This window comes from Bos grunniens, chromosome 6, assembly GCF_055505025.1.
Source record: "Bos grunniens cultivar Pamir isolate PY7600 chromosome 6, Bosgru_T2T1.0, whole genome shotgun sequence".
Lineage (NCBI taxonomy): Eukaryota > Metazoa > Chordata > Mammalia > Artiodactyla > Bovidae > Bos > Bos grunniens.
In genome coordinates, this window is record NC_141170.1 from 33,195,831 (window position 1) to 33,222,921 (window position 27,091).

The 27,091-nt window shown below is 36.3% G+C and overlaps 1 pseudogene across 1 annotated transcript; it reads left to right on the plus strand.

Moving 5' to 3' along the window:
• Positions 1–22,809, plus strand: LOC147370551 (UDP-glucuronosyltransferase 2B4-like; annotated as a pseudogene). Its single transcript, XR_015166141.1, has 5 exons — positions 1–740; positions 1,427–1,575; positions 16,193–16,324; positions 18,000–18,087; positions 20,506–22,809. The product of XR_015166141.1 is annotated as a UDP-glucuronosyltransferase 2B4-like (transcript).
• The last annotated feature ends 4,282 nt before the right edge of the window (positions 22,810–27,091 follow it).

Consider the following 27,091-nt stretch of genomic DNA (forward strand, 5'->3'; position numbering starts at 1 on the left):
ATGAGCAAGATGTCTACGAAATCGCTCTCACTTCTGCTGCTACTACTGCTGACTTGCTATTTTAGCTCTGGGACTTGTGGAAAGGTGCTGGTGTGGCCAGTGGAATTTAGGCATTGGATGAATATGAAGGCAGTTCTGGATGAACTAGTCATGAGGGGTCATGAGGTGACTGTTCTAATATCTTCAGTTTCCACTATTACTGATGCCAACAAACCATCTGCTTTTAAGTTTGAGATTTTCCCTGTATCTTTAACTAAAGATGATTTTGAGAATGCTGTCAAGAATTTGATTGAGAAATGGACTTATATGGCAAAAAAATTCGTTTTGGACAAATGTTTCATCATTGAGAGAATTGAAAAGTTTACTTTGGGAATTTTCTGGAATGCTTATGAAAATGTGTAAAGAAGTTGTTTCAAAAAAGAAACTTATGACAAAACTACAGGAATCAAGGTTTGATGTCCTTCTTGCAGATGCCGCTGGACCCTGTGGTGAGCTGCTGACTGAGATACTTAGAATACCTTTAGTGTACAGTCTCCGTTTTTCGCCTGGCTATTTGTTTGAAAAATATAGTGGAAAACTTTCATTCCCACCATCCTATGTGCCTGTTATATTTTCAGCATTAAGTGATCACATGACATTCATGGAAAGGGTCAAAAATATGATATATGTACTTTATTTTAACTTCTGGTTCCAAACATTTGATGAGAAGACGTGGAATGAGTTTTACAGTGAAGTACTAGGTAAGTCATCTTTTTGGTTGGTAGCATGAAGTCCTAATTTTCCAAGTGCCTTCGAAGGTGACCACATAAACATAAAGCCACAGGATTTGTCTCTTACAAGGAAATGAGGGAATGAAAATATAAAATGATCCATCAATCCCATAAATATTATGGAAACACTTAAATCATAGGGTAACGTAGAACCTTGTGGCCCCTTACTAGTATAGGACACTCCAGGAAATTGTAAACCACAAATTGAAGCACTTAGGATATCTCCAAACAATTATATACGTAACTCATGAAACTTCATCTTTCAACTTAAAAACGTCACTGGAAACCTCATAAAATATCTTGATAAATGAAGACAAGTAGATTAAGGTATTACAAACACATTTGTAGTGTGAGTATCTAGGTAGCATTTAGAAATTGTTTCTACTTGTGTAGCTCAGTTTCCATATATTATTCATTATATGCATAAAAGTTTCCTGATCATATTTCATTATATCATATCATATTATATGTATACACACACACACATACATATATATATAGATATATATTTGTTTTATCAAAGAACATACACTTTCAAACAACTTTTTCTACATTATTTCAAATTTCTTTCCCCATATTATCTAATATATTCATATGGCAATATTCTCATTTGATCTAGTATTTGTTGTTACTTTTGTTTTTGCTTTTCCTTTAAGGTAGACCCACTACATTTTTAGAGACAATTGGAAAAGCTGATATGTGGCTGATTCGAACCTATTGGGATTTTGAATTTCCTCGCCCAGTGCTGCCAAATTTTGAATTTGTTAGAGGCCTCCACTGCAAACCTGCCAAACCCCTACCTAAGGTCACCTACTCCTCTTTGTTGTGCTTTGTTAACTTTTTACTTTCAGTAAGAATAATCTTAAAAATCCTAGAATTTTGATCATAGTAAATCATATAAGGGAAGCTGGATAAAGTGACCTTCCAGTTAGAAACTGATATATTTCCATACCAACACAATACCTGAGTTTCATTATCATTGCAAAATAAAGTGGGATACCTGAGAGACTGTGAAAATATGTCAGTTAAATTAAGGCCTTGATAATTCAAAATAATAGAGATAAAATATTCATTAAAAAATAATTACAAAGGGACAAGCATAGTCCGGAAATAAGTGCTAACATGCAGAGGAAAGGTGTGGACACAGTTTCTGCCACCAGACACTCTATCTAGAAAGACAGAATGAAATCAAGTAATAAAATGTGTTACTATAAGGAAAGATGAAAATGCCAAAGAAACATCCAGCAGGAATCATATAAAATACCTTGGAGGCATTGATAATATGGTGAAATCTAAAAGATGCTCAGGAATAATTGAAGGTAAGGAATATTGACATTTTAGGAATCAGTGAAGTTAAAATGGTTTGGAATGGGTGAATTTAACTGATGTTACCATTATATCCACTACTTGGGCAAGAATCCCTTAAAAGAAATGGATTGGCCATATTGGTCAACAAAAGAGTCTGAAACGCGATATTAAGATGCAACCTCATAAACAAAACAATGATCTCTGTTCGTTTCCAAGGCAAACCATTCAATATCACGCTAATTCAAATCTATACCCCAACCAGTAATGATGAAGAAGCTGAAGTTGAATGGTTCTATGAAGACCTACAAAACCTTTTAGAATTAACAACCACAAAAGATGTCCTTTTCATTATACGGGACTGGAATGCAAAAGTAGGAAGTCAAGAAACACCTGGAGCAACAGGCAGATTTGGCCTTGGAGTACAGAATGAAGCAGGGCAAAGAGAACTCGTTGGTCATAGCAAACACACTCTTCCAACAACACAAGAGAAGACTCTACACATGGACATCACCAGATGGTCAACACCAAAATCAGACTGAGTATATTCTTTGTAGCCAAAGATGAAGAAGCTCTATATAGCCAGCAAAAACAAGACCAGGAGCTGACTATGGCTCAGATCATGAACTCCTTATTGCCGAATTCAGACTTAAATTGAAGAAAGTAGGGAAAACCACTAACCCAGGTATGACCTAAATTTAATCCCTTATGATTATAAAGTGCAAGTGATAAATAGATTCAAGGGATTAGATCTGATAGACAGAGTGACTAAAAAACTATGATTGGAGGTTCAACATTGTACAGGAGACAGGGATCAAGACCATCCCCAAGAAAAAGAATTGAAAAAAAGCAAAATGACTGTCTGAGGAGGCCTTACAAATAGCTGTGAAAAGAAGAGAAGTGAAAAGCAAAGGAGAAAAGAAAAGATATATCCACTTGAATGCAGAGTTCCAAAGAATAGCAAGAAGAGATAAGAAAGCCTTCCTCAGCAATCAATGCAAAGAAAGAGGAAAACAATAGAATGGGAAAGACTAGAGATCTCTTCAAGAAAATTAGAGATACCAAAGGAACATTTCATGCAAAGATGGGCTCAATAAAGGACAGAAATGGTATAGACCTAACAGAAGCAGAAGATATTAAGAACAGGTGGCAAGTATAGACAACAGAACTATACAAAAAAGATCTGCATGACCCAGATAATCATGATGGTATGATCACTCAACTAGAGCCAAATATCCTGGAATGTGAAGTCAAATGGGCCTTAGGAAGCATCACTACGAACAAAGCTAGTGGAGGTGATGGAATTCCAGTTGAGCTATTTCAAATCCTAAAAGATGATGCTGTGAAAGTGCTGTCCTCAATATGTCAGCAAATTTGGAAAACTCAGCAGTGGCCACAGGACTGGAAACGGTCAGTTTTCATTCCAATCCCAAAGAAAGGCAATGCCAAAGAATGTTCAAACTACCACACAAATACACTCATCTCACACGCTAGTAAAATAATGCTCAAAATTCTCCAAGCCAGGCTTCAACAGTACGTGAACCAAGAACTTCCAGATGTCAAACTAAATTTAGAAAAGGCAGAGGAAACAGATATCAAATTTCTAACTTCAGTTGGATTATTAAAAAAGCAAGAGGGTTCCAGAAAAGAATCTATTTCTGCTTTATTGACTAGGACAAAGCCTTTGACTGTGTGAATCACAATAAAGTGTGGAAAATTCTTAAAAATATGGGAATACCAGACCACCTGACCTGCCGCCTAAGAAATCTATATGCAGGTCAAGAACTGAACATGGAATGGTTAGAACTGGACATGGAATGACAGACTGGTTCCATGGAATCAAGATTGCCTGGAGAACTATCAATAACCTCAGATATGCAGATGACACCACCCGTATGGCAGAAAATGAAGAAGAACTAAAGGGCCTCTTGATAAAAGTGAAAGAGGAGAGTGAAAATGTTGGCTTAAAGCTCACCATTCAGAAAACTAAGATCATGGCATCCGGTCCCATCACTTCATGGCAAATAGATGGGGAAACAGTGGCTGACTTTATTTTTCTGGGCTCCAAAATCACTGCAGATGGTGACTGCATCCATGAAATTAAAAGATGCTTACTCCTTGGAAGAAAAGTTATGACCAATATAAGTAGCATATTAAAAACAAGAGACATTTCTTTGCCTATAAAGATCCATCTAGTCAAAGCTATGGTTTTTCCAGTAGCCATGTATGGATGTGAGAGTTGGACTCTATTGAAAGCTGAGCACCAAATAATTCATGCTTTTGAACTGTGGCGTTGGAGCAGGCTCTTGAGAGTCCCTTGGATCTAAAGGAGGTCCAACCGGTCCATCCTAAAGGAAATCAGCCCTGAATATATATTGGAAGGACTGAAGCTGAAGCTGAAGCTGAAATGCCAATATTTTGTCCACCTGATGCGAAGAACTGACTCATTTGAAAAGACCCTGGTGCTGGGAAAGATTGAAAGTGGGAGGAGAAGGAGATGACAGAGGATAAGATGGTTGGATGGCATCATCAACTCAATGGACATGAGTTTGAGTAAACTCTGGGAGTTGGTAATATACAGTGAGGCCTGGTGTGCTACAGTCCATGGGGTTTCAAAGAAATAAACATGACTGAGCAACTGAATGCTACCTAACTAAACTGAACTGAAGGTAGAGGAAGATACAAAAGAAAAGCATAGTCATGACAGTTACCAAGAAGTCCAAGTTCAGTCTAAACAGGAAGAGGCTGAGTAAAGAGGCAGAAAATGCTGGAGATTTAAGTTGCAGACATATAATTATAAGGAGTTTGGCACATCTAGTAGGACATAAAGGAGAAAATTAAAAGGGTAAAGAAAAGGGAGAGATGGTCACATTAAAAATAAAATCACAGGATATAGTTACCTTGTTGGATTGTAAAGTGGCAAGAGTGGAAAGGGACATCATTTAGCAGGTTGTTGCAAGATATAGGCAGTGATGGAAAAACAGACAAAAATGTCCATAGAGATATAACCACACTATTTTATAATAATAGCACCAACCTCATATTGTACTTGAGGGAAAAATGTGTTAATACATGTGAATTATCCAAAATGTCACTGGCTCATACTCAGTGATCCAGAAGAAATATTATTTTCTTTAATTTGTTACTATCACATACTGTCAATAACCCAATGTGTGTCAGCCACATAGATCTAATTTTTAATTGAAATTGAAATTATTTTCCTAATCATCAAGATTATATTATCCAGCAAACTGTCAGGGAATAGACATCCCATGGAATCTTTTAAAAGCAAATTTTAAAAGTTAACTAAAAAGGTAATAAAAATAATTTAATAAATTCAACAAAATTTACTTAAATAAAGCTTAATTGACATTTAAACTTTTTTTAGTATTAAGAAATTTAAGTTTGCACCGTTTTTGTGTCTCCTGTATAGAGAATATCCTTTAGCATTTGTTGGAGAGCTGGTTTGGTGGTGCTGAATTCTCTCAGCTTTTGCTTGTCTGTAAAGCTTTTGATTTCTCCTTCATATTTGAATGAGATCCTTGCTGGGTACAGTAATCTGGGCTGTAGGTTATTTTCTTTCATCACTTCAAGTGTGTCTTGCCATTCCTTTCTGGCCTGAAGAGTTTCTATTGAAAGATCAGCTGTTATCCCTTATGTGAATCCCTTTGTGTGTTATTTGTTGTTTTTCCTTGCTGCTTTTAATATTTGTTCTTTGTGTTTCATCATTGTTAACTTGATTAATATGTGTCTTGGGGTGTTTCGCCTTGGGTTTATCCTGTTTGGGACTCTCTGGGTTTCTTGGACTTGGGTAATTATTCCCTTCCCCATTTTAGGGAAGTTTTCAACTATTATCTCCTCAAGTATTTTCTCATGGTCTTTCTTTTTGTCTTCTTTTTCTGGGACTCCTATGATTCAAATGTTGGAGCGTTTAATATTGTCCTGGAGGTCTCTGAGATTGTCCTCATTTCTTTTAATTTGTTTTTCTTTTTTCCTCTCTGATTCATTTATTTCTACCATTTATCTTCTACTTCACTAATCCTATCTTCTGCCTCCATTATTCTTCTATTTGTTGCCTCCAGAGTGTTTTTTATCTCATTTATTGCATTATTCATTATATATTCACTCTTTTTTATTTCTTCTAGGTCCTTGTTAAACCTTTCTTGCATTTTCTCAATCCTTGTCTCCAGGCTATTTATCTGTCATTCCATTTTGATTTCAAGATTTTGGATCATTTTCACTATCATTATTCAGAATTCTTTATCAGGTAGATTCCCTGTCTCTTCCTCTTTTGTTTGGTGGGCATTTATCCTGTTCCTTTACCTGCTGGGTATTCCTCTGTCTCTTCATCTTGTTTATATCTCTGAGTTTGGGGTGGCCTTTCTGTATTCTGACAGCTTGTGGAGTTCTCTGTATTATCTTAAAAAACTGGAAATAGAACTGCCGTATAACACAGCAATCCCACTGCTGGGCATACACACCAAGGAAACCATAATTGAAAGAGACACATGTACCCCAATGTTCATCTCAGCACTGTTTATAATAGCCAGGTCATGGAAGCAATCTAGATGTCCATCAGCAGATGAATGGATAAGAAAGCTGTGGTACATATACACAATGGAGTATTACTCAGCCATTAAAAAGAATACGTTTGAATCAGTTCTGATGAGTTGGATGAAACTGGAGCCGATTATACAGAGTGAAATAAACCAGAAAGAAAAACACCAATACAGTATACTAACACATATATATGGAATTTAGAAAGATGGTAACAATAGCCCTGTATGCAAGACAGCAAAAGAGACACAGATGTATAGAACAGTCTTTTGGACTCAGTGGGAGAGGGAGGTGGGGGATGATTTGGGAGAATGGCGTTGAAACATGTATAATATCATATAAGAAATGAATCGCGAGTCCAGGTTTGATGAAGGATACAGGATGCTTGGGGCTGGTGCATTGGGATGACCCAGAAGGATGGTATGGGGAGGGATGTGGGAAGGGGATTCAGGATTGGGAACACGTGTACACCCGTGGCAGATTCATGTTGATGTATGGCAAAACCAATACAATATTGTAAAGTAATAAACCTCTAATTAAAATAAATTTAAATTTAAAATAAAGTAAAATAAAATAAAAATATATTAAAAAAAAAGAAATTTAAGTTTTTGGCAATCAGATGAGCAAGATGAAATGTAAAAAAAAATTTTGTAAGGATTGAGGCTTCTTACCAGTGCTCTAGATAAAATGAAAAATCTTCTTCAACAATATAAATGTTGCCTTAGTAATTTGCAGCCAAATCCAAACCTTACTTGCTTTCACATCAGCATTTAAACCATTCTTCATTTGAAATCCCAGCGGTTTACATCTTATAGCATAGAAGAGATAACTCTATCTATTATAAGAGAACAGATGTTTTCTGCCTACACTGATCCTCTTGTTCAATTGTTCAGTCATGTCTGACTCTTTGCTACCCCACAGACTGCAGCACACCAAGCTTACCTGTCTTTTACCATCTCCTGGAGTTTCCTCAAACTCATGCCATTGAGTAGGTGATGCCATCCAACCATGTCATCCTCTGTCGTCCCCTTCTCCTCCTGCATTCAATCTTTCCCAGCATCAGGGTCTTTTCTAATGTGTTGGCTCTTCACATCAGGTGACCAAAGTATTGGAGTTTCAGCTTCAGCATCAGTCCTTCCAAAGAATAGTCAGGGTTGATTGCCTTCAGGATTGACTGGCTTGATCTCCTTGCAGTCCAAGGGACTCTCAAGAGTTTTCTCCAGAACCCTATAGAAAACCTCAGTAAATGTTCCCTTAAGGAATACAGGTCTCAACATCATAGATGCTTAACAGAATGAGCACAGAGAAAATCTACCCTGCATATATAAGAACCATAAAGACTGTACAGATTAAAAAAAAAGAGAGTCCACAATTTCTACCAATTGAATCTAAAACCATCTGTAGTTTCAAAATATAAGGAATTCTATGTATAAAGTAATAAATAGAAAGTAATCTTTAGCCAACTGTTTGTGGTCTCTTTTTAAAAATTAATTAATTTTTGTCTGTCCTAGGTCTTCATTGCTGTGCTGGCTTTCTCTAGTTGCAGAGCATGGGCTTCTCACTGAGGTGGTTTGCAGGCTCTAGACTTGCAGGCTCAGTGGTGTGGTGCTCGTGTTTAGTTGCCCCTGGGGATGCCCTGAGGCATGTGAGATCTTTCCAAACCAGGGATCAAACACACATTCCCTGCATTGCCAGGAGGATTCTTAACCACTGGGCCACCAAGGAAGTCTTGTGATCCCTTAATAGATCATTTTGTCTACTCTTTATTGATGGCAAAATGAAACTGATATCTTTTTCAAGGGTAAAATTCAATATCTGTTTTATTCTCTCTGTTTTTTAAACTGATTCCAATTTTATTGGAATGTAGCTGATTAACAATGTTGTGATAGCTTCAGGTGGACAGCAAAGGGACTCAGCCATGCACATACATGTCTCCATTTTTCCACAAACTCCCCTCCCATCTAGGCTCCCACATAACATTGAACAGAGTTTGCTATGTTATCATTTAGGTCCTTGCTGGTTATCCATTTTAGGTATAGCAGTGTGTAATATCTGTTTTGATTGCAAATTGCTTGAATTACCTATAGTAATCTTCCCAGAGTCCAAAGGCTGACATAGATAGTGAAAGTTCTGTGCTATCTAACCCTATTTTTGAAATTTCAATTTTTTCATTTCAGGAAAGTGATAATTTTAGTAGGAGGGGAGGTTAGGAGAAGAGGAAGAGGAATGAACGGAAACATTAATAGTAGTATGATCATGATAAATTAGCAATATTTGCTATTATTTTCAAGCTAAAGAAACAAGATTTAATTCCAACTCAATGACTGTGAGGACTTCATTGCATAAGGAAACTGCTTATTCACACCATTAACTTTTCCAGTAATTATTGGATTCTAAGAAAATTTCTGCCCTTTTTAAAGAATTAGGATATTTGACAAAATGCATTGAGTCATAAAAATGCTTATAGATTTTGCTTCATAATATACTTCTATGAAACTATACAGAAAAAAATAATCAAGATGTCTTAACACAATATGTCAGGCAATAATTCAAAAATGTCAATACTGGAAATAATAGAAATAAAGCAATGGTTAAATAATTTATAAATGCTCACATCATACCACTACTATGATTTCATTAAAGAATGCTTAATTACACTGTCAGCTATGAGGTTTAGTTGGAAAATAATAAATATAATAAGAGCACAATTTTCTTCTAGGATAAAACAATATAAGCTGGAATTACAATTATATATATATATATAATGCATATTCAATGATAGAAGTAGAAAAAAGATTAGAATGAAAGCACAAATGTTAACATAATGTCCTCTATGTTTATCCAGGTTGTCAAAAATGGCAGGATTTCCTTCTTTCTCACTAGTGAATAACATTACATTCTGAGTGTGTGTATTCATGCGTGTGTTTGTGTGTATATTTATCACATCATTTTTATGGATTCATCCATTGATGGGCACTTAAGTTGTTCCCTTGATTATTGTGAATATTGTTGCACTAAACATGGGAGTGCATGTATTTCATCTACCTTATTTTTATTTCCTTTGGTTATATACGCAGAAGTAGAACTGCTGGCTCATACAGTAGATCTATTTTTAATTTTTTGAGGAAATTTCATTTTGTTTTTGATAAAGATGGAACCAATTTACATTCCGATTGCCAGTGTAAAAACATTCACTTTTATTCACATTCTCACCAACACTTTTCTTGGTGGTGGATTTTCTAATTTTGAATTGCATTTCCCTGATAATTATTGATATTGATATTGATAACTGGTGACCATTTGGATGTCTTCTTTGAAAAATGTCTCTTTTGTTTATCTGCCTATTCTTTAATTGAATTTTTTGTTGCTATTTTATTTTGTGAGTGCTATATATATTTTGGACCTTAGTTCCTCACTCAGTGTGTAATTGTGAAATTTTTCTCCCATTCTGTAGTTTGTGTTTTCATTTTGTTGATTGTTTCTTTTGTTGTGCAGAAGCTTTTAAGTTTGATGCAGTCCCACTTGTTGATTTTTTTTATGTCATATTCAAAAACAATCACTTTCAAGACTACTGTTAAGGAAGATCATCTCTACATTTTCTTTAAAAGTATTATGGTATCTGGTGTTATGCTTAAGTCTTTGATAAATCTGAGGTAATATTTTGAGGGTGTAAGATAGGGGTCTCATTTCATTTTTTTGCCTATGTTTATTCAAGTTTTTCAAAAGTAAAAGAAGTGATTATTCTTTCCCTGTTGGGTATTCTTGGCTCTTTTGTTGAATTTTGGTTGGCTATATATGCAGGGATTTTTTCTAGACCCTGTATTATGCTTCATTGGTATGTGTGCATTTATAGGCCAGTACCATATTGCTTTAAATGCTATCACCTTGTACTTTAGCAAAGTAGATGGGCTTCCCGTGTGGTTCAGCTGGTGAAGAATCTGCCTTCAGTGCTGGAGACCTGGGTTCAATCCCTGGGTTGGAAAGATTCCCTGGAGAAGGAAATGGCAAGCCACTCCAGTATTCTTGCCTGGAAAATCCCATGGATGCAAGAACCTGGCAGGCTATGGGGTCACAAAGAGTCAGACAGGACTGAGCAACTTCAATTTTGTACTATAATTTGACATTTGGAGGTGTGATGCCTTTGGCTTTGGGTAGCATGGATATTTTAACAATATAAATATCCTGATCCATGAACATAGGATGTCTTTCCATTTACTTATGTTTTCTTCTATTTCTTTCAACAAAATCTTGGAGTTATCACTGCAAAGATCTTATACTTTACTGGTTATATTTCTAGTTATTTTCTTGTTTTGGGTCCTATTGTAAATGGGGTAGCTTTTCCATTAATAGTACATACAAATGTAACTGATTTCTCTATGCTGATTTTACATCCTACAACTTTACTGAATTTACTGATTAGATCAATTTTGTGGTTAAATCTATCTTTTCTGTGCAAAAATCTATGCCATCTGCAAAAAATGACAATTTTACTTCTTCCTCTCTGTTTGCATGCATGTGTGCTTCGATACCCAGTTTTGTCTGCCTTTGCAACCCTATGGACTGTTAGCCAACCAGCCTTCTCTGTTCATGGAATTTTCTAGGCAAGAGTACTGGTGTGGGTTGCCATTTCCACTTCCAGGGAATCTTCCCTACTCAGGGACTGAATCCGTGTTTCCTGCATCTACTGCATTGGCAGGCAGATTCTTTACCACTGAGAAGCCCTCTTTTCTGATTAAGAAGCATTTTACTCTTTGTTTTGCCTAGTTACTGTAACTAGGACTTCTAGTACTATGTTGAATCAGTGTGAGAGTGGCATCCTTTTCTTGTTCCTGATCATAGAGAAAAAGCTTTCAAGTTTTCATTGTTGAGGATAACATTAGCTTTGGGTTTGTGTGCATATATATATATATATATATATATATATATATATATATATACACACAAAGTCTTTATTGCATTGAGGTATGTTCCCTTTATACCTAAAAAATGAGGGTTTCTATCATGAAAGAATGTTGTATCTTTTCAAATGCTTTTTTTGTGTTCATGTGCATCTGTTGAAATGACCAAGTTATTTTATATTTCATTCTATTAATGCATAATGTATAAATGATATAATCTATATTATAATAAATCTTCTATATAATCTTCTAAAATTATTATATAATTTTCTATATAAGATATATATCAACTTTTTCTAAAAATATGTGAATTTGAAACTAAGGATTTCCTGGATAGAGAATTTAGTAAATCTATTTCCTATTTTAATTTTCTGTGCTTTTGCGTATTTTTTGCCATGTCTGTATTATTTTCATAAAAATTACCAGGAAATTAGAATAGCTAATACATATCAGTAATTAATTTGTGAAAAGTGAATATATTATAATAATAACAAACAGATGCATCTTTCACAGTATAGATGAAGCACCATTGGGTAGCAAGTCATTGAGACAAAATATTAAAGACAAATAAATCTAAATCCTGCTACAGGGAGTTGGTGATGGACAGGGAGGCCTGGCGTGCTGCGATTCATGGGGTCGCGAAGAGTCAGACACGACTGAGCGACTGAACTGAACTGAACTGATCACTAGAATGCATACATTACCTGGATGCACTATGTGAGTCATAAGAAAGTTTAGTGGTCTTATCACTGTGACTGATATCATTAGGGTGAAATTATATTCTGAAAAAATGTGCTACACAATATGTAGTCTGCAATATTAAAGTCTGAACATTTTTTTCATTTCTTTTTTCTGTTAAAAATAGTTTTGAAAAAAAAAATAGTTTTGAAAAAAAATGATACCAATAATTAGGATCAGAAAGTATACATTCTGTGATAGAGGAATTCAGTCATTATCTCAAGAGAGAAAAGAATAGTGAATTTAAAACAGAAGGAAGAAATAAGAAAAGGTGAGTACATGGATTGGATCAGCTATTCAGGAAAATTTTCATCTACATTTTTTGTAATGGAGTATGTTGAGAAATGTGGAATTCATCTGTTAATAGTAGAATAGTAACAATTTTTAAAAATGAAATGGAGTTAAGAATCATAAGACAAAATAATTCAGAAACAGTTACAGGAAAATACAGATTTATTAGGACCAGTCGGACATGACTGAGTGACTGAAGTGAACTTCTGAGGAGCTTTATTTAGTCTGAAGTGGACTCGAAACGTGACCAGACCTCTACTGAAGAAGGCCATGGGGTACCTCTCCCACTGTGATCCTGGGGGGACTGAAGTGATGATGTTAGGGTCCCTCACATAGCACATCCTACTCCGACATCAATTATACAATATTAGTTCAGGACAAAGGATGTCATATATAAACAAACTCAGTAATATGGTAACTCAAATATGTGACTGCTCAAGCATTGCTGTTATTCAATTGCTAAATCGTGTCTGACTCTTTGCTATTCAAACATATCTCTGGGTTATATATTAGATTCATAGGACTGGTTCATAGAACTTTAAAACTACAAGCCAGACTCTTCAATATCAGTCATTAGTAATTTAGCAAGGCAGAGTTGGGAAAATTATGACAAAGTTTCATGTAAGAAAATGAGAAAATGACAGACATAAACAAATTTGAATCATGGAATTTTCTTAGTGCTCATAGTAAGGAAAATGAAATCATAATGAATAAACTAAAATTTAAAATAATTCTCCAGAATGTCTGAAATAAATAAATGACTTATTAGATCTATAGTAATAAAGAATTAGAGGTGATTTAAACCCTGCAGTGTAGATTTCCAAAAATCTGTTAGTAATTAATAACATAATTGATGAAGAGTCTCAGTATAATATTGTTTCACAGTATCTCCTTGTCACCACTGTTTATTGGCTCTATCTCATTTCCTACTTATACACAAACACATTTGCACAGATCAGTTGCTCAGTCGTGTCCGACTCTTTGCGACCCCATGAATCGCAGCATGCCAGGCCTCCCTGTCCATCACCAACTCCCGGAGTTCACTCAGACTCACGTCCATCGAGTCAGTGATGCCATCCAGCCATCTCATCCTCTGTCGTCCCCTTCTCCTCCTGCCCCCAATCCCTCCCAGCATCAGAGTCTTTTCCAATGAGTCAACTCTTCGCATGAGGTGGCCAAAGTACTGGAGTTTCAGCTTTAGCATCATTCCTTCCAAAGAAATCCCAGGGCTGATCTCCTTCAGAATGGACTGGTTTGCACACATTTGCACAAATACACATAACACATAATAGAAGAAATTGACCTCATCTCATCCATTTCCTTCCCAAGGACCTCAGGGATGTCATCTGTTAAAAAAGACACCTATGACTAAAAACTGTAGGGGCTTCCATGGTGGCTCAGATGGTAAAGAATCTGCCTAAACTGAGGGAGACCAGGTTTGATCCCTGGGTAGGGAAGATGCCCTGGAGAAGGAAATGGCAAACCACTCTAGTATTCTTGCCTGGAGAACTCTATGGACAGAGGAGCCTGGTAGGCTACAGTTCATGGGGTCTCAAAGAGTCAAACAGGACTGAGCAACTACACTTTCACTTTCAAAAACAGTATGGAGTTTCCTCAAAATTTTCTAAAATAAAATTTTGATGTTTAATACTGAAAAACACAACTGACCAAAGTCAAAGATGTGAAGTTAGCATGTTCAAGAATCAAGAAGGCAGGAGGGAAATTACTTTATAAACTAACTATATATATGTGGTAAGAATAATACACACTTTTGAATTTAAAACCTGTCAATACACACTGTTTCTGTTGAGTTGCTCAATTGTGTTTGACTCTGTCACCCCATGGAGCAGCAGCATGCCAGGCTTCCCTGTCCTTCACTATCTCCTGGAGTTTGCTCAAACTCATGTCCATTGAGTCAATGATGTTATCCAACCAGCTCATGCTGTCATTCCTTTTCCCCCCTACCCTCAATCTTTCCCAGAATCAGGGTCATTTCCAATGAATCAACTCTTCACATCAGTTGGCCAAAGTATTGGCCAAAGCATTAGTCCTTCTAATGAATATTCAGGACTGATATCCTTTAGGATTGACCAGTTTGATCTCTTTGCTGTCCAAGGGACTCTCAAGAGTCTTCTCCAGCACCACAGTTCAAAACAATCATTTCTTTGGTACTCACTCAACTTGATAGTCCAACTGTTTCATCAATACATGACTACTGGAAAAACCATATTTTTAGTGTATGGACTTTGTCAGCAAAATGATGTCTTGGCTTTTGAATACACTGTCTAAGTTGGTCACAGCTTTCCTTCCAAGCATCTTTTAATTTCATAGCTACAGTCACTATTCACAGTGATTTTGGAGCCCCCCAAAATAAAGTCTCTCACTGTTTCCATTGTTTCCCCATCTATTTGCCATGTTGTATTTAAGCCAGCAATTTCACTCTCCTCTTTCACTCTCAAGAGGCTCTTTAGCTCCTCTTCCCTTTCTGCCATTAGGGTGGTATCATCTGCATATCTAAGTTTGTTGATATTTCTCCCAACAATCGATTCCAGCTTATGTTTCATCCAGCCTGGCCTTTCGCATGATATACTCTGCCTATTACTTAAATAAGCCGAGTGACTAGATACAGTCTTGAGTTAGTCTTTTCCCAATTTTGAACCAGTTCGTTGTTCCATGCCCAGTTCTAACTGTTGCTTCTTTTCCTGCATACAGGTTTCTCAGGATGCAGGTAAGGCAGTATTCCCATCTCTTTAAGAATTTTCCACAGTATGTTGTCATCCACACAGTCAAAGGATTTAGCATGATCAGTAAAGCAGAAGTAGATGTTTTACTGGAATTCCTTTGCTTTTCCTATGATCCAACAGATGTTGGCAATTTGATCTGTGGTTCCTCTGCCTTTTCTAACCCAGCCTGTACACCTGGGAGTTCTCAGTTCACATACTGTTGAAGCCTAGCACCGATACATATGATGTGGCAATTCCTCTTCTGGTTATATATACAAAAGAATTGAAATGAGGATCGCAATGAGATATTTTCACACCATATTCATGAAAGCAGTATTTATAAGAGCCAAGAGGCTGAAGAAACTGAAGCATCCATAAACAGAATAAACAAAATGTTGTAGATACAAAAAGATGGAGTATTACTTAATCTTTAAAGGAAAATTCTGACACATGTCACAACATGAATGAATCTTATGCTAAGTGAATTAAGCCAGAGGTGAAAAGATAGACTGTACAATCCAACTTGAAAAAAGGATCTAATCTAATCTGTTGAAACATAGAGTAGAATAATGGTTCCCAGGGACTGAGGAAAGATGAAAATGGAGTTTCTTAATGGGTACAGATGTCCATTTTTGCCAGATGAAAAAGTTCTGGAGGTTGGTTCACAATGTGAATATAGTTAACTTTACTGAACCATATTCATAGGAATGATTAAGATGGTAAAATTTTATGTTGTATTAATTTTACCATGATATTAAAAAAAAAAAAAACAGTGACTACTCTAATAATTTCTAGACTGTCTGATTTTGTCTCTTTAGTTTTTTTTTTTTTTTTTTTTCCTGGCAAACTTTTCAATACTGTTTGCTATGCTCTTGTTGCTCATTTGTGATGAGTAAATTCTTTTTCACAGGAAATGGAAGAGTTTGTTCAGAGCTCTGGAGAAAATGGTATTGTGGTGTTTACTTTGGGGTCAATAATCAGTAACATAACAGAAGAAAAAGTCAATGTAATTGCATCAGCTCTTGCCCAGATTCCACAAAAAGTACGTAAAGTAACTTAATAGTGGATGAGTACTTAAGGAAACTATTAAATTCTGTAAAAAACCTGATTACAGATATATTATGCAAGAAGGACAAACTATAAAGATATCTCCAAATTATCTCAGATTTATATTAAAAAAAACAAAACAAAATATATATGGTAGATGGTAGAACAGTACATAGAATGTCTTCCTGACCTTAAATTTGGATTAACACTGTAATCACAAAGAAAATATGTAAGAGATAGGGTGTGAATTTTGGTATTGTAACGGTAGTGTGGACAAGAAAAGAAATCACCAAATTCTGTCTTGTCGTTTGCCCATTTTCCCAAAGGACTCCTGAAGACAAAATACACATACAGATGTTCTCAGGAGTTGAATTTTCATGGTATATGTGGCCTCTCAATAATGTTTAGCAATATTTATAAAAGTCTGGAGTGCTTCTTGCAGTTTGTACTTGCCAGGAATTCCTGGTCCCTTTTACATTCCCTAAGTTTTGGAATAGACCTAATTAATGTGCTTTCCAGGTTGCTATTCAGAGAAAGGTTGGCTTCTCTTATTGCCTAGGCTAATTTTTTGCTGAAAAACTAAAGTTACTTTACATTCACAAAGCAAATAGAAGTTAAACACTAGTAAATTATAATCTAGCTTATAAGAATTGCTTGGAATTACAAAACTGGTCCTTACTTTGCTACTATACCCAGAGACCGAGTTAATCAATACTGTCGGTGCTTTCTGCTTCATTGTTGAAGCATTCAGGGTCAGTTGAATAACGTTAGTGTCACAATTATGAAACTTTTTCAACAGCCTTGTTGTCCCTTACAAATTACCAACTGACTCTTTTTTTCTAAAGGTAAAACATTTCCAAGCCTAGTATGATAATACTGTTAATAATCTGGTGGTGGCGGTTTAGTTGCTGTCGTGTCCGACTCTTTTGATCTCATGGATTGTATCCTCCAGGCTCCTCTGTCCATGGGATTCTTCAGGCAAGAATACTGGAGTGGGTTGCCATTTCCTTCTCCAATAATCTGGATTTATGTAAAAAAAAAACTCCAGTTCATTGTTTTTGGAAGTAGTATTTAACAATTTGTAATCTAAATGAAATTATATTTCCTAGACAGCCCTAATTAACTTATTATTAATAAACTATAAATAAGCAGAGTATTTCTCTTAAGTTGCTGATTGCATACATTTTCTTCTCTGCAGTAAAATTGCAAAATTCTAATAAAATAAGTTATATTAACATGTGGATATAAGTAAACACTTATAACAGTTAAAAACAAATTGGTGAATAAACTTAAAATGAGATTTAGAATGCAAACTAAAACAAAAATATGTGATTTATTAAAAATTTGCCATAGTCTTTCTGCCCTAGAAATAAGATAAAAATGCAAAAATTTCTTAAATATTTGAATTTGTCATTGAAAACCTATTTGTCTATGTCATCATATGTGACATGTCATGATAGCATTCCATCTCAGATTGAACCTGAAAATGAGTACATCAAATGCGGGTATTGTAATTCAGTAGTATATTAGTAGTTATTATCAATTAAGGCCTCATGCTCTGATTTACTTATCTGTTATACAGAGGCATTTAAATTTTATTTGCTTAAAATTTTAACACTATGACTTTGAAGTTTAACTCATGGAATAAGGTATTTCCTTTACCTTAACAGGTTCTATGGAGATATGATGGCAAGAAACCATATACCCTAGGGCCCAATACTCGTCTGTTTAAGTGGATACCCCAGAATGACCTTCTTGGTAAGACTTGGCAGAAAAATATTGAAAACATGAGTAACACCTGAGCAGAGTGATTCTACTTCAATAGGAAACAAACATCCAACATTTATTATTCAAAAACTGCTTTGAGTTTAAGTAAGACAACTTTACTCCTTCATTGCTATTTTTAGCCACAGAGGAAAAAACAAATGAGAAAATTTAAAGGCATTGTGTTATACATGGTCACATCCTTTACATCCAGAAGCAAAATATGTTTACTTTGGGTATAATTACTTTTCACTGTGAAATTTTAAGTAACTCTGTGCACTGTTCTGTGTATGAATTCTCCCCTTACACCTATCTTTTCCACTCCTTCAGTTCAGTTCAGTTCAGTCGTTCAGTTGTGTCTGACTCTGCCACCCCATGAACCGCAGCACGCCAGGCCTCCATGTCCATCACCAACTCCTGGAATTTACCCGAACTCATGTCCATTGAGTTGGTGATGCCGTCAAACCATCTCATCCTCTGTCTTCCCCTTATCCTCCTGCCCACAATCTTTCCCAGCATCAGGGTCTTTTCCAATGAAGCAGCTCATCACATCAGGTGGCCAAAGTATTGGAGTTTCAGCTTCAGCATCAGTTCTTCCAATGAACACTCAGGACTGATGTTTAGGATGGACTGGTTGGATCCCCTCACTGTCCAAAGGACACCAAAGCGTCTTCTCCAAAACCACAGTTCAAAAGAATCAAGTCTTCTATGCTCAGCTTTCTTATAGTCCAACTCTCACATCCATACATGACTACTGGAAAAACCATAGTATTGACTAGATGGACCTTTGTTGACAAAGTAATGTCCCTGCTTTTTAATATGCTGTCTAGGCTTTCCTTCCAAGGAGTAAGCATCTTTTAATTTCATGGCTGCAGTCACCATCTGCAGTGATTTTGGAGCCCAAAAAAATAAAATCTGCCACGGTTTCCCCATCTATTTGCCATGGAGTGATGGGACCAGATGCAATGATCTTACCTTTCTGAATGTTGAGCTTTAAGCCAACTTTGTCACTCTCCACTTTCACTTTCATCAACAGGCTCTTTAGTTCTTCTTCACTTTCTGCCATAAGGGTGGTGTCATCTGCATATCTGAGGTTATTGATATTTCTCCCAGCAATCTTGATTCCAGCTTGTGCTTCATCTAGCCTAGCGTTTCTCATGATGTACTCTGCATATAAGTTAAATAAGCAGGGTGACAATATACAGCCTTGATGTACTCCTCTTCCTATTTGGAACCAGTCTGTTGTTCCTCCAGTTCTAACTGTTGCCTCCTGATCTGCATACAGGTTTCTCAAGAGGCAGGTCAGGTGGTCTGGTATTCCCATCTCTTTCAGAATTTTCTACAGTTTATTGTCATCCACACAGTCAAAGGCTTTGGCATAGTCAAGAAAGCAGAAATAGATGTTTTTCTGGAACTCTCTTGCTTTTTCGATGATCCAGCGGATGTTGGCAATTTGATCTCTGGTTTCTGCCTTTTCTAAAACCAGTTTTAACATCTGGAATTTCATGGTTCACGTATTGCTGAAGCCTGCCTTGGAGAATTTTGAGCACTCCTTGGGGATATTTTTAATGATACTTGGAAATAAGAGTTCTTCTTTTTATTACCTGTGACTCTCCATTTTCTATCAAAAAACATCCATATCTTTTATATCAAGTGGTCACACATTTCATAATAAATTGTAGCTTTTCCTTCTGGTTCGACCACCACTCCCACTTACCCTCCTTGTTGCCTTGACACACTTCCTATCAGACTAAATGGCTTCATTATTGTTTTAGAGATTATATTTCTGACATGCCCTCCCTGTTTTTGTTGCAAAAATGTTTTCTTTTACCCAGAATTCCCGTTCAGGTTTTTCACCTACCAATCTTGGATTCATTTGTGAAGTTCAAGTGACATCGCTCCTTATGAAGTCTTCACTTACCTCTCCAGCAGACTTAGGGATTTCTTATTCTGAGTTCTGAAGCAATTTAAATACAGTTTCATATGTTATCTAAAAGACACTGCTTATTTCAGTTGCTTTATAATGCTCATTTCTCATTTTATTTTTAAGACTTTTAATTAATAATTTTACTGAAATCCACTCAATTCTAGGTCACCCAAAAACCAAAGCCTTTATAACTCATGGTGGTACCAATGGCATTTATGAGGCCATCTACCATGGGATCCCTATGGTGGGCCTTCCTTTGTTTGCTGATCAACCTGATAACATTGCCTGAGTGAAAGCCAAGGGAGCAGCTGTCAGAGGGGACTTGGAAACAATGTCATCAAGAGATCTGCTCAATGCATTGAAGGAAGTCATTAACAATCCTGCATGAGTATATTTGTTTCACTACATTTGGTGATAGCAAATACAACAATCGCCCCACAAGCTAGGTCATTTTATAAATTGATGTTTCTTTGCTTTTCCTTTAGCTACAAAGAGAAGGCTATGTGGTTATCCACCATTCAACGCAATCAGCCTATAAAGCCCCTGGACCGAGCAGTCTTCTGGATTGAGTTTGTCATGCGCCACAAAGGAGCCAAGCACCTGAGGCCAGCCACCCACAACCTCACCTGGTTCCAGTACCACTCTCTGGATGTGATTGGGTTCCTGCTGGCCTGTGTGGCAACTGTTGTATTTGTCACCACAAAATGCTTTTCTTTTGTTACCGCAAGCTTGCTAAAACAGGAAAGAAGCAAAAAAGGGAGTAGCTGAAGGCGTTATGCCCCTAGATGGAACTCCTCCAGTTTATTCCAGCACAAAAGAGTTATGATGAGCTTCCCCTGTGACAAAACAACAATTCACAATTTAGCATCTCAGGTCAAAATTGTTTTCAAGAGATTTTATACCTGTTTACAAATTAGAAATAAGTCGTGCCAAGAATAAAACTGGTGAAATCTTCAGTGAGAATAAAGCTATAGGGTATATATTGAAATGTATTATTTTAATTCAAAAGCTATACTGAAAGATTGAATTTAACTGTGTTTCACAGGTTATGCATAGTACAAGTACAGTAACAAGTCTATTCATAGTATCCATATTATATTGTAGATATTCAAAATTTTTACTCTTTTTTGGTATAGAATTCTACAGTTTTGTCTTGCTATAGAAGCTATTCAATAATTGGAATTGTATCAAAAGATGCACACCTTCATTTTATTTGTGAGACCACTAACACTTGGATTTTACTATCCATCCAGCCTCAGCATCATTTTTTAACCTAAAGCCGTGGCAAGTCATTTGCCTTCATCCATTTTAACTTGTTTAACAGTGGAATATTTGTGGAATTAGGAATATAGCAATTGCTACCTGCTTCATAGTATAAAACTGAGATATTTCTGAAAATCTTTGATTTCATTACCTAATTCTCTATTTTTGATCGTCTTTAAAATTAGTCACCTTATTGGGAGTTTAAATTGGTACAACCACTATGGAGAATGATATGAAGTTTCCTTAAAAACCTAAAATTGGAGCTACCATATGACCCTGCAATCTACTCCTTAGCATGTATCCAGAGGAAAGCATGATCCAAAAGGATACATGCACTATCATTGTAGCACTGTTTACAATAGCTGAGACATGAAAGCAGATTAAAAGCCCATTGAAAGAGGAATGGATAAAGATGAGGCACATATATACAATGGAATATTACTCAGCCATTAAAAATAATAAAATAATACCATTTACAGCAACATGGATGAACCTAGAGATTGTCATACTCAGTGAAATAAGTCAGACAGAGAAGAAGAAATATCATATGGCAGCCATTATATGTGGAATCTTAAAAGAAATGTTACAAATGAACTTGCAAAACAAACATACTCACAGACTTTGAAAATGAACTTATGATTGTCAAGGGGACAGCTGTGTGGGAGGTATAGTTAGGGAGTTTGGGCCTGACATGTACACACTGCTATATTAAAATGGATAACCAAGAAGGACCTACTGTATAGCATATGGAACTCTGATTAATGTTATGTGGCAGCCTGGATAGTAGGAGTATTTGAGGGGAAAATGAGTGCATGTATATGTACGGCTGAATCCCCTCACTGGTCACCTAAAACTACTACAATATTGTCAATCATCTATCCCAATACAAAGTAAAAAGTTTAAAAAAAAATAGTCACCTGGTTGCTTTCATTACCATATTCAGCCCTTGATAAGGTGTATAAGGTCTCAGTTGCATATAAAATATATGTATATAACCTGTACTCTAAAGGGACTTATGAAATTTTCATTTTTTCCAAATGTCCCTGCATGTATCTGTATGTGCTATGTTGTGCTTAGTCACTCAGTCATGTCCAACTGTTTGCAAACCCATGGACTATAGCTTGCCAGGCTCCTCTGTCAGTGGGGATTCTCCTGGCAAGAATACTGGAGTGGGTTGTCATTCCCTTCTCTAGGGGATCTTCCCAGCCCAGTGATCAAACCCAGGTCTCCCACATTGCAGGTGGAGTCTTGACTGACTAAGCCAACAGGGAAGCCCATGTATTTACATCTACATGCATATCTATCTATCTACACACACACACACACACACACACACACACACACACATATATACACATACACATTCTTTCAAAACAAGACACAGCATCCATCACTTAGCTACTTGCAGATATGGTGTGAAATTCAACATGTTAAACACAAATTGAAATAATGACTATTATTCTATATAACCACACTTTAGATCAGCATTTCTTATTCTTTTGTCACTTATCTCAGAGCATATTGCCCCATCCCTCTCATAAGACTTATATATAAACTTTCACTCTTTTGTCATGATGAAAACAATATAGACATCACTTTCTTTAAACAGAAAAAGAATTGGTGGCTATTGTAGTGAGAACCACTACAAATCTCCAACAAAAAGTCAATAACCCAATTTGAAAATAGATGAAGATGAGTAGGAAATTCACAGAAGTGAAATGGTCAGTGATACATAGAATGTGACAAAGTTCATTTGTGCTTGAGGAAATGAAAACTGAGTCAATAAATTATTTTCCAACAGATGATTTGCAGAATAAATACTCTGGTAGAACCTAGTTTTTAAGGAGTATATTATGGAAACATCTTTAAAATTAAACATATTGTTGATGTTGTCAATCTACATCTGGTTATCTGTCAAGGAGAAAGACTTGTACATGTTCTTAATTATATTTTGAATATTCCCACTGGCACTTAAATGGCTGTCAGTTAGTGAACACACTTACTTGCAATATACGTATAGGTTATATAGCCATGAGATAAAATGAATAGATTATGGGCAACATTGTTGAGTAGTTTCCATGTCACATTGCTAAATAAAGAACAAGTTCACAAATTATAAAAAATTAGCATGACACTCTTATTTGGAAACAAAATTAAGTCTATGTAAATGTGTATACCACAGAGGAAATTCTCTCAAAGAATACACTGAAATTCCATTGAAGAGAATTTACATTTTTATTCTAATTTCTTCATTATTTGCTCTTTCACAATGTTTTCATTTATTATGTGGTTTTAAATAACTAGTGAAATAAACAGTGATTCAAGAAAATAAGTTCTAAGATTTTCTTATATTATCAATGTGTTAGTTTCTTTCAGAACACTTGAATTGACTGGTAATCTGGCATACTATTCAATATATCAATCTAGGGATATTTTTTAAAATACCAACTTCATGTTTAGATATTTTAAATAAAATATATGACAATATGTGTTTATAATTTCAATAGTTTCACAAATCATAATTCACAAAAATTTACTTAATGACTTTAGTGTGGTTTTAATGTCAATATTTAATTTTACTACAGTAGGGACTTCTGCTGACTCATTTGGAATACTTGCATTTGCAGTATTTTTGACATGACTTCTAATACTTTGCCATCCCTTCCATCAACTAATTTCTTCTCTCTTTAACTTTAGTACTTTTTGTTGCTGTCTCTCAAATGTCACAGTTTAACTGCCAAAGCTCAGTGCAACACATGCTGGCTCTCTATTTCTGTCGCTGTCTCTCTCTCTCTCTCTGCTCACTGTGGAACTCTGTGCCATACTAAATTTTTGCATTGTAAATGACCACTTGTGAAGAGATACATAGATATGTCTAAGAAGTTCCCATAGTTCCAGCCCTCCAATAGTTTGAGTCTTCAGAAACCAATCACTAAGTATGTTCAGATTATTACAACCCCAGTCACCATAAGACTGAAGCTACCTAAGAAATCATGTAAAAGAATCACCCAGCTAAGCCCACACAACACCCAGAACTATGAGAGATAAAAATAAAATGATTATTGTTCTAAGCCTCTAATACATAACAGACACAATATACTTTTGTTATAATATTATAACTAAAATTTAGCTTAATAATGGGAAACTATCAGTGTTACATTTTGAAAGTAACTGTGACAAGAAAGGGGAGCCAACATACCATGATTGCACTCTGAATGCAGATAGGATAGATTTAAATCACTGAAAAATTATTGCAGATTTATGTGGAGTTGGGCAAGTTATGTAACCTCCTTATATCTCAGCTGTTCCATCAGATAAACTAATACAGTTATAGTAATGGTGTCACTTACTTCAGGGGTTACTGAAATCTGACTATATTAACATTCTAAAGCACTAAATAGCTAGTGAAATAGAATTCACATTAACTAGTCTCATTTAATGAAGGCAATGGTGACCCACTCCAGTACTCTTGCCTGGAAAATCCCATGGACAGAGGAGCCTGGTGGGCTGCAGTCCATAGGGTCGCTAAGAGTCGGACACGACTTCACTTTCACTTTCCTGCATTGGAGAAGGAAATGGCAACCCACTCCAGTGTTCTTGCCTGGAGAATCCCAGGGATGGGGGAGCTTGGTGGGCCACCATCTATGGGGTCGCACAGAGTTGGACACAACTGAAGCGACTTAGCAGCAGCAGCAGCAGCAGCAGCAGTCTCATTTAAATGCATAGAAAATTTTCAAGAAGGATTTTAGTCTTCACATTATTATATTTTAATGTAACATTTATCAAATATAAATGATAATAACACTGTGTTAAATATGTAGAAATTAAATATGTCTCCATCAGATATATGGTATAGGATCAGGTCAAGATGGTGGAGTAGGAGGGCATGGAGCTCACCTCTCCCCAAAAACACATCAAAACTGCATCTTCACATGAAACAGTTGCCACAGAAAACTAAAGGGAGACTGGTAGAACTCCTATACAAATATAGCTTCAAGAATAATTCCCACATCAATGGTAGCGTGGAAAAAACACATAAGATTGATACCTTTGTCTCTGGGAGAGATCTTTAAAAAAAAAAATTAGAGAAGATCCATATAGCTGAATTCTCCCACCTGGGGAACAAAGGAGTTGAGTTACACAATGGGTGCCCCAGTCCTAGGGTCCTATAGGAAGAGAAGGGGACAACAGAGGTTGAGCTAGTTGGATAACATCACCTACTCAATGGACATGAATTGGAGCAATCTCTGGGAGATGGTGAAGGACACGGAAGCCTGGCATGCTACAGTCCATGGGATTGCAAAGAGTCAGACACAACTGAGAGACTGAATAACAAGGGAGGAAACAAGCCCATTGGTTGATGGGAGAACTACTGAGACAAAGAGCACAGCTGCAGAAGCCTAGATTCTGATCTTGAAGGGTACACAGATGCTGGCTTGCCAACAAACACTAAGGAGAAGCTTTACACCAGCAGCTGCCAGTTCACCCTACTCTCAACTCCAACTATGACAAATGTCACAGCCCTGTTCATTACACACCACCGCTTTGCACAGAATATAGGTCAGCATCAATTGTTCCGTGCTCAGCTTTCTTTATAGTCCAACTTTCTCACCCACACATGACTAATGGAAAAATCATAGCTTGGAATATCAGGACCTTTGTCAGCAAAGTAATATCTCTACTTTTTAATATGCTATCTAAGTTGGACCAGTAATGCTGAAGAAACTGAAGTTGAACGATTCTATGAAGACCTACAAGACCTTCTAGAACTAACACCAATATGTCCTATTCATTATAGGGGACTGGAATGCAAAAGTAGGAAGTCAAGAAATACCTAGAGTAACAGGCAAATTTGGCCTTGGAGTAAAGAATGAAGCAGGGCAAAGACTGAGTTTTGGAAGAGAACACACTGGTCATAACAAACACTCTCTTACAAAAACAAAAGAGAAGACTCCACACATGGACATCACCAGATGGTCAATACTGAGATCAGACTGATTATATTCTTTGAAGCCAAAGATGGAGAAGCTCTATACAGTAGGCAAAAACAATATTGGGAGCTCACTGTGGCACAGACCATGAACTCTTTATTACCAAATTCAGACTTAAATTGAAAAAAATAGGGAAAACCACTAGGCCATTCAGGTATAACCTAAATCAAATCCCTAACAATTATACAGTGGAAATAAGAAATAGATTTAAGGGACAGATCTGATAGACAGAGTGCCTGATGAACTATGGGTGGAGATTCATGACATTGTACAGAAGAGAGGAAACAAGACCATCCCCAAGAAAAAGAAATGCAAAAAAGCAAAATGGCTGTCTGAGGAGGCCTTACAAATAGCTGTGAAAAGAAGAAAAGCAAAAAGCAAAGGAGAAAAGGAAAAATATACCCATCTGAATGTGAGTTCCAAAGAATAGCAAGAAGAGATGAGAAAGCCTTCCTTAGTATCAATGCAAAGAAATAGAGGAAAACAAGAGAATGGCAAAAACTAGAGATTTCTTCAAAAAAAATTAGAGATACCAAAGGAACATTTCATGCAAAGATGGGCACAATAAAGGACAGAAATGGTATGGACCTAACAGAAGCAGAAGATATTAAGAAGAAGTGGCAAGAATACACAGAAGAACTGTACAAAAAAGATCTTCATGACCCAGATAATCACAATGGTGTGATCACTCACCTAGAGCCAGACATCCTGAAATGTGAAGTCAAGTGAGCCTTAGGAAGCATCACTATGAACAAAGCTAGTGGAGGTGATGGAATTCCAGTTGAGCTCTTTCAAATCCTAAAAGATGATGCTGTGA